The following is a 6,739-nucleotide window of genomic DNA, read 5'->3' as shown; positions in this document are numbered from 1 at the left end:
GAGGTGCCTCCAAGGTTGAGGACAGTGCAGGCGCCTTCAACACTATATTGAGGGCGCCTCCAGCTAGCTTTCCAGCTCCTTTTGCCTTCACTTTAGCTTCCGATGCTCTGATAACTTAGGTGATTGCGGTCAACCGGAATAGGAATCACCTGAACCCAATTCCCGGCCTTCTCCTCGAGCAGTCTTCTGTCCCAACTTTACATCCCTCGAACGTCGTGCACGTTATTCTCTCCCACCGGTGTACTTTTCCGCAACTCTCTCGTCCTTCAGACGCACAGAGCCTGTCGACTCCCTTCCCGTGCCATCCTTCTCGCTAGCTGTGTCTTCCGCTCGACTTCCTGCGCTCCTAAGCTCCTGCACACTCAGACACAGGGATTAAACACAAAGCAGGACCTAACCAACTTGGTTGATCACATCAAAACATCTATAGGGATCAACAGACGGGACCGGAAGAACGATCTGTGACACAACGACAGCCAATGCACGTGGACAACAAGGGAAGCAACCCTTTGGGTGGATGTGATGTCTTCTAGCAGGGTCACAACCTCATCAGATGGATGGTGGTGGTCGAGAGGCCCAACAGTAGGGCTACTGACGTCTGGGCTAGGTGGTGGCAACGAAACAAAAAGGTTGTCTCCTTTGTTTGGTCGACGATAAAGAGAGGAGAGAGGGAGAGAATAAAATCTAATGATTAGGTTTTAATCAAAAGAGAGTTGATTTTCTTACCTCTCTAATCTTAGAGGAGCAAGTAGAAAACCCACATCCATTAATCTGTAACCCACATCAATAGCCTTAAGTTTGGTTTAAGATCAAACGAGATTAGTTTAATAACCAAACCCATTTTAATTAAAACCAAACCAATTTAGTTTATAATTAAACCAAAGATAGTCTGTCTTATATTCAAAAAACGTGACACATTCATGCTTCCGTTACACCAAACCTTTTTTTATAGATTTGTCCTTTGTCTAGTCCAATCAGAATCAATCTCTCTCGATTTAAGAATCTAATTTTCAAACTTGTTTAAGTTTTTTAGATAATCTCATAGTACATGAAACCAAATAGATTCTATTGCAACCCCAAGGTAGTTTTGATATGATCAAACAAGTTAAATTAGGTTCTGTTGTGTTTAACCATGTGTCTAAGAGTGTATAAACTTAGGAGCACAGGAAGTCGAGCGAAAGATGCAACTAGTGAGAAGGATGACACGGGAGAGAGCCGGCGGGTTCAGTGCATCTGAGGGACAAGGTGCTGTGGAAGAGTACATCGGCGGACGAGGAGGGAGTGTGCGGTGTTTCTGCGAGATGAGAAGCCGAAGCGAAAGATTGCTCGAGGAGCAAAAGATGCAGATGTCCAAGGGACGAAAAGCAGTGGAAGAGTACGCTGGCGGATGAGAAGGAAGCAAGCAGTGATTCTGAGGGACGAGAAGCTGGAGCGAAAGTTTCCTCAAGAAAGCATGGGTTCGGGTGAGCCCTATTCCGGATGGTCGAAATCACCCAAGTGAGCGGAGCAAGAGTAGAAAACCCGGACCGATGCGAGCGGAACCAGTGCAAGAGACCGGGACCAAAAATCAACAAAAGTTGATTTTTGGCCCCTGGGCTATTAGGATGTATACTAAAAGCCTAGCTTTTGGTATAAACATTTATTTAGAAATAAGAATCACATTGGTCAAATGTCTACATTTATGATAAATGTAGTTGTTCAATTAATTTATATTGTAGATAACATGGTGTGTGGTGTCATACACAGAAGATCTTGTTATCAGTACCTTATAAATTATAAACAGTAGCTCACGACCAAGATGGAAAGGAACAAACCATTGGAAGGTCGTAGTGTAATTAGGTATTAGTTTATCTTAACTATATAATTACACTAGTACACTTAGAGTGTATTGAGTAGGACCATTAGAGTTCGTTTCTTTTATACTGACTTTATAAAGGATCAAAGACCTCAGTTATTATGGAAGTGTATGCTCTTAATCCTAATATAATAACAAGCACATATATTTGATATTTATTTCTTTAATTTATCAATGGGTGAGATTTAGTTCGATAAATCAATAAGCCTGATAAGTTGGGAAATGATATCACTTATAGTGTGTGTTGTTGATTATAGAAGGAAACTGTGTCCTAGTAATCTAGGTTGAAAATGTCCCCAAGAGGAGCTCATAAGGATTGTCATGTTAAACCCTGCAGGTGGACTTAGTCCGACATGACGATAAGGTATAGTGGTACTACTCTTGGACTAAGATATTAATTAAATGAGTTGTCAGTAACTCACTTAATTAGTGGACATTCGACATCTTAAACACAGGGAGACTAACACACTCATAATAAGAAGGAGCCCAAAATGTAATTTGGGATTGGTGCGGTAGTTCAATAATAATTCTCTAGTGGAATGAATTATTATTGATAAAATTAAGTTGTGTGTTCGAGGCGAACACGGGATGCTTAATTTTATCGGGAGACCAAAACCAATTCCTCCTCTCGGTCCCTATCGTAGCATCTTAATTATAGAGTACTATACCCACCTTCTTACCCATCCCATAGGGGCCGGCCAAGCTAGCTTGGAGGCCAAGCTAGGGCCGGCCAAAGTTTGGTTCATGGGTGCTTCAAGGTGGCCGGCCCTAGCTTGGGTTCAAGCTTGGTGTGGTCGGCCCAAATTAAAATAAAAGGATTTTTATTTTTTTAAATTTTTCTTATGTGGATAACATAATTTAAAAGAGAGTTTAAAATTTTAAATCTTTCCTTTTATAAGATTCTACAAAAGATTAAGAGAAGAGCTAAATCTCTTTCCTTATTTGTAGATTAAAAGGTTGATTTTAATTTTGATAAAAACTTTCCTTTTAATTATGTTCATGATTTAAAAGAAAGTTTAAAAATTAAAAATTCTCTTTTATTAGTTTCTACAAAAGATTAAGAAAAGATTTAATATCTTTCCTTATTTGTAGATTGAAAGGAGATTTTAATTTTTAGAGATAACTTTCCTTTTTGGAAATTATCCACATGTTTAAAAGAAAGATTTTAATTTATAAAATTTCTTTTTATTAACCAATCATGAAGGAATTAAAATTATTGGAGAAATTTTTATAAATTTCTAGTAACAAATTAGGAAGTTTTAATTAAAACTCTCCTTGTTTTGGGGAAAGAGGTGGCCGGCCAAATAAATTGGAGAAGTGAAAATTATTTTTAATTAAATAAATTTTCCTTTTCATGGCAAAAGAATTAAGGAAGTTTTAATTTAAATTTCCTTATTTTTCAAGTCCAAGAATTATAAAAGAGGGGGTAGAGGAGGCTTCATAAAGAACGACTCTATTCTTTTTCTTCCTCTCTTTTCTTCCTTGGTGTGGCCGGCCCCTAGAGGTTCCCTTTCTCCTTCTCTCTTCTCCTTCTTGTGGCCGAGACTTCATCATCTCTTGGAGGCATAGAAGTGGCCGGATCTAGCTTGGAGAAAAGGAGAGAAAGGAGTCTTGTTTCATGCATCCCTTGGAGCTTGGTTGGTGGAAAAAGATCTTCATCTTTTGGAAGCATTGTGCTTGGCCGAAACTTGAAGAAAGGAGAAGAAGGTGCTTTGGTGGTTTCTCATCTCGGAAGATCGTTGCCCACACAACGTCCGAGGTTAGAAGAGAAATACGGAAGAAGATCAAGAGGTCTTTCTAAAATGTATAACTAGTATTTTTCCTTTCCGCATCATACTAGTTATTTTTGGAAATAATACCAAATACAAGAGGCATGCGATTCTAGTATTCCGAATTTATTTTTCGATGTTGTGTTCTTTAGTTTTTTTCTTTTCCTTGTGATTTGATTGTTCCTTTCGGTTAACCTAAAGTTATTTTAGAAAAAATTAAATATTAGCTTTCCTTAAATGGTTTTGTCTAGTCGGTGGTGGTTGCTCCCATATCCAAGAAGGCCATGTGCCTCGCCACGTCAGTACTGGGAACCAATTATAGAAATTAATATTTAATGGAATTAATAACTTAAGGAGACTTGGGTCGAATGTGTTAAGTTCCGCAGGAGATCCAAGTCAAAACCTAAAAGAACAAATAGATTAAACTTTGGATCAAACGTGTTAAGTTCCGCAGGCGATCCAAGTTTAATTTAAAAGAACACATGGTAGCTAGGAAAATGTTCAGACCTTTGTACAAAATTTTTGTACAGTAGAACCATTAGGTTTTCTGAGTAGCTGTAACGACCCAATTTTCCCTATTTTGAATTCTGAATATCTTTAAAAATATTTGAAAATGCTTTTAAAATATTCTAGAGATTTTTAGGAATTTTTAGAGTATTTTTATGCAATTTTTGGAGTCCGTTTGGTATTATTACCGAGTGGAGAAAGTTTAAAAAAAAAAAAAAAAAACAAAGTGCAAGAGCTAGGATTCGAACCCAGCTTCTCGGGCCCAAGCTATAATCGGCCCAACCAACCAACTGAGCTACACGATTTTTGTTAACCTTATATGGAGCGAATAATATCTAAGCAGTAGTAAATGAATAGAGAATAAATAGGAAGAAAAATAGTTGCAGCTGAGACTCGAACCCGCGAGCCGCGTATTAAGCAGAACGCAGCCAACCAACTATGCCAGCGGCTATTGTTAATTAAGGAGAGAACGGACAATATTTAAGGGTTAACAGAGAACAAATTACCTAGGTTATAAAGAGAGGACTTTAGTGATTTTCGGACAAAAACCTAAACTCCTCTTCTCTCTCGCGACGGCGCCGACTCTTTCAGGCGGAAACAGAGCCGAATCTAGGGCTTGTCTTTGGCGGCCGGCGAGGACTTCTTCCGACGAGATCTCCACACCTTCGTGATCCCCTCGTCGAGAAGAACAAGTAGATACCAAGAGATCGTTGAGGAAAACAACTTCTCCGAACCCTAGCAGCCCTATCTCTTCGGTTGTAAGTCCAAGAACCCAAAGTAAGTGCTTCTCACCTGCGGTAGGAGTAGCTTTCGGGGTTTTCGTTTGCGTTTTGTTATTGTGTAATGAACAAGAGCAGTTTTTCATTCTGGAGTATGGAATTGATTGCAACCCTTGTTTTACAATTCGGTTTAAGATTTGGGATAGGTTCTTTTGGCTATTTTTAATACATGGATAGAATCTTGATGTTTCCTTTGTCTATCACAGCAGGTTTTTGATGTGTTTACCTCACAATTCAAGCATGTTTAAGTAGATACAAGTTACTTCAAGCTACAAGTTACTTCAAGCTACAAGCTTGATGTGTAGAAACTTTTGCTGCTGTGAGCTTAGCTAAGATTACCATCTATGACCATGTAGTTCTGTTATTGGCTGTTGAATCCGGTTTGAACATATCATGTTATATTTCAGTGATATAGTTGTTCTTTCTTTAATTATTGTGGAGTTTATTTGAACATGTACTGGATAATATTTTATATCAGTGCCATGTAGTTTAAAATCTCTTGTTTGTTGAATAAATGAGAGAAGTACAAGTAAAGCAATATTAAGATACAATCTGATCCTAAGTTTCAGAAGTTAGAATCAAGGCACACTAAGTGCTTAAATAGATGCCAAGGCATTTATTTAGAAGAAGTGATTAAAGAAGTATATAAAGAAAAGTATTTTACTTTTAAAGGGCATGTACCGGACACAAGGTCCAAGGGATGGGCTCCAAGTTGCCCCTAGACATAAGGTCTAGAAGTGTCTTAATGGTTTTGGGATTAGCTACCTCAATTCTCATTAAGAAAGGCGCGCAAAGTGGTACAATGCCGAGCCCAAGTAAAGTTGAATATTATTTTTAAAGTATACAAGTATTAATTTGGAAACAAACAGAACAAGTTCTTTTATCAAAGTTGCCAATTTTAGCAAATTAAATTGTTGTTTCCTTTAGAGATGCATGATGTAGTTCCATTTGCTATTTTCATGTTGAGCATGTATTTCCCTGCTGTCTTTAATGCTTATGCATTCTGTATCGGATTTTTGTGAGTAGAAAGCACTTACTAAGCTTTTAGCTTATAGATACTACTTTTTCCTCCTACTGCAGATATGGATAAAAATAAAGGAAAGGCTAAAGTGGCCTAGAAGAAGGCGACAAGGAGACATTGATGGTGTGTGTGTGGTGGCTGATATGGAAGCTTGGGACCTTACTAGAAGAATTTAGAAATCGTACCTGCTAGTGTTTTTGTTACTGCTAGAGTAGAATTTATCTTGCATTACTAATTTCGTTATCTTTCTGTTATTTAGTTGGATTAACTGTTTATGCTGGGAACATGTTCTTTTCCTTATTTCTGGATTAGTTTTCAAGTTTTGTGAAGTGAGATCTGCTTCAATAAGAATCTGCCGTATGGTTCATCTTGACTTTTTCTGCTGTAGAGATAGATTCATTTGCTGTATTTGGTTTGTTTTAATGATTCTTTTGTTATGGTTAAGTGCTGCTTGGAATTTCTGCAGTAAGTGCTTCTTTCGGATCAGCAAGTGTGAAATAAGATCATATCTGATTTGAGTTTGATTTTTATATAAGAAGTTCATATCTGATTTTTAGTTTGCAAACTTAGTTAGAAGTGTGAAGTGGTATGCTCAGTTGCTTTAGATTCTGTTATAGCATGAAATTTCTGCAGTAAGATTTGGTTCTATGATCAGCATGATTAAATTCAGAAAGATTTGCATGCTCAGTTGCTGTACCAAATAGAGAATTGTATGATACATCCGTAACCTGCATTTGTTCATAACTGTGCTGCAATTGTTTTCAAGCTTTGAAATGAGTAAAGTGCATTTTAGGCTTGTTTATGCCGT

General features: G+C 37.7%; 1 long non-coding RNA gene across 1 annotated transcript; it reads left to right on the top strand.

Annotated features, from left to right (window-relative positions):
* Positions 1 to 4,877: 4,877 nt before the first annotated feature.
* LOC122036930 lies at positions 4,878 to 6,375 on the top strand. The gene is made up of 2 exons (XR_006127456.1): positions 4,878 to 4,908; positions 5,991 to 6,375. It is a non-coding gene; the product is annotated as an uncharacterized LOC122036930 (long non-coding RNA).
* The last annotated feature ends 364 nt before the right edge of the window (positions 6,376 to 6,739 follow it).

The sequence above is a fragment of the Zingiber officinale genome, unplaced genomic scaffold, assembly GCF_018446385.1.
Source record: "Zingiber officinale cultivar Zhangliang unplaced genomic scaffold, Zo_v1.1 ctg224, whole genome shotgun sequence".
Taxonomy (NCBI): Eukaryota; Viridiplantae; Streptophyta; class Magnoliopsida; order Zingiberales; family Zingiberaceae; genus Zingiber; species Zingiber officinale.
This window is presented reverse-complemented; position numbering and strand designations above follow the sequence as displayed.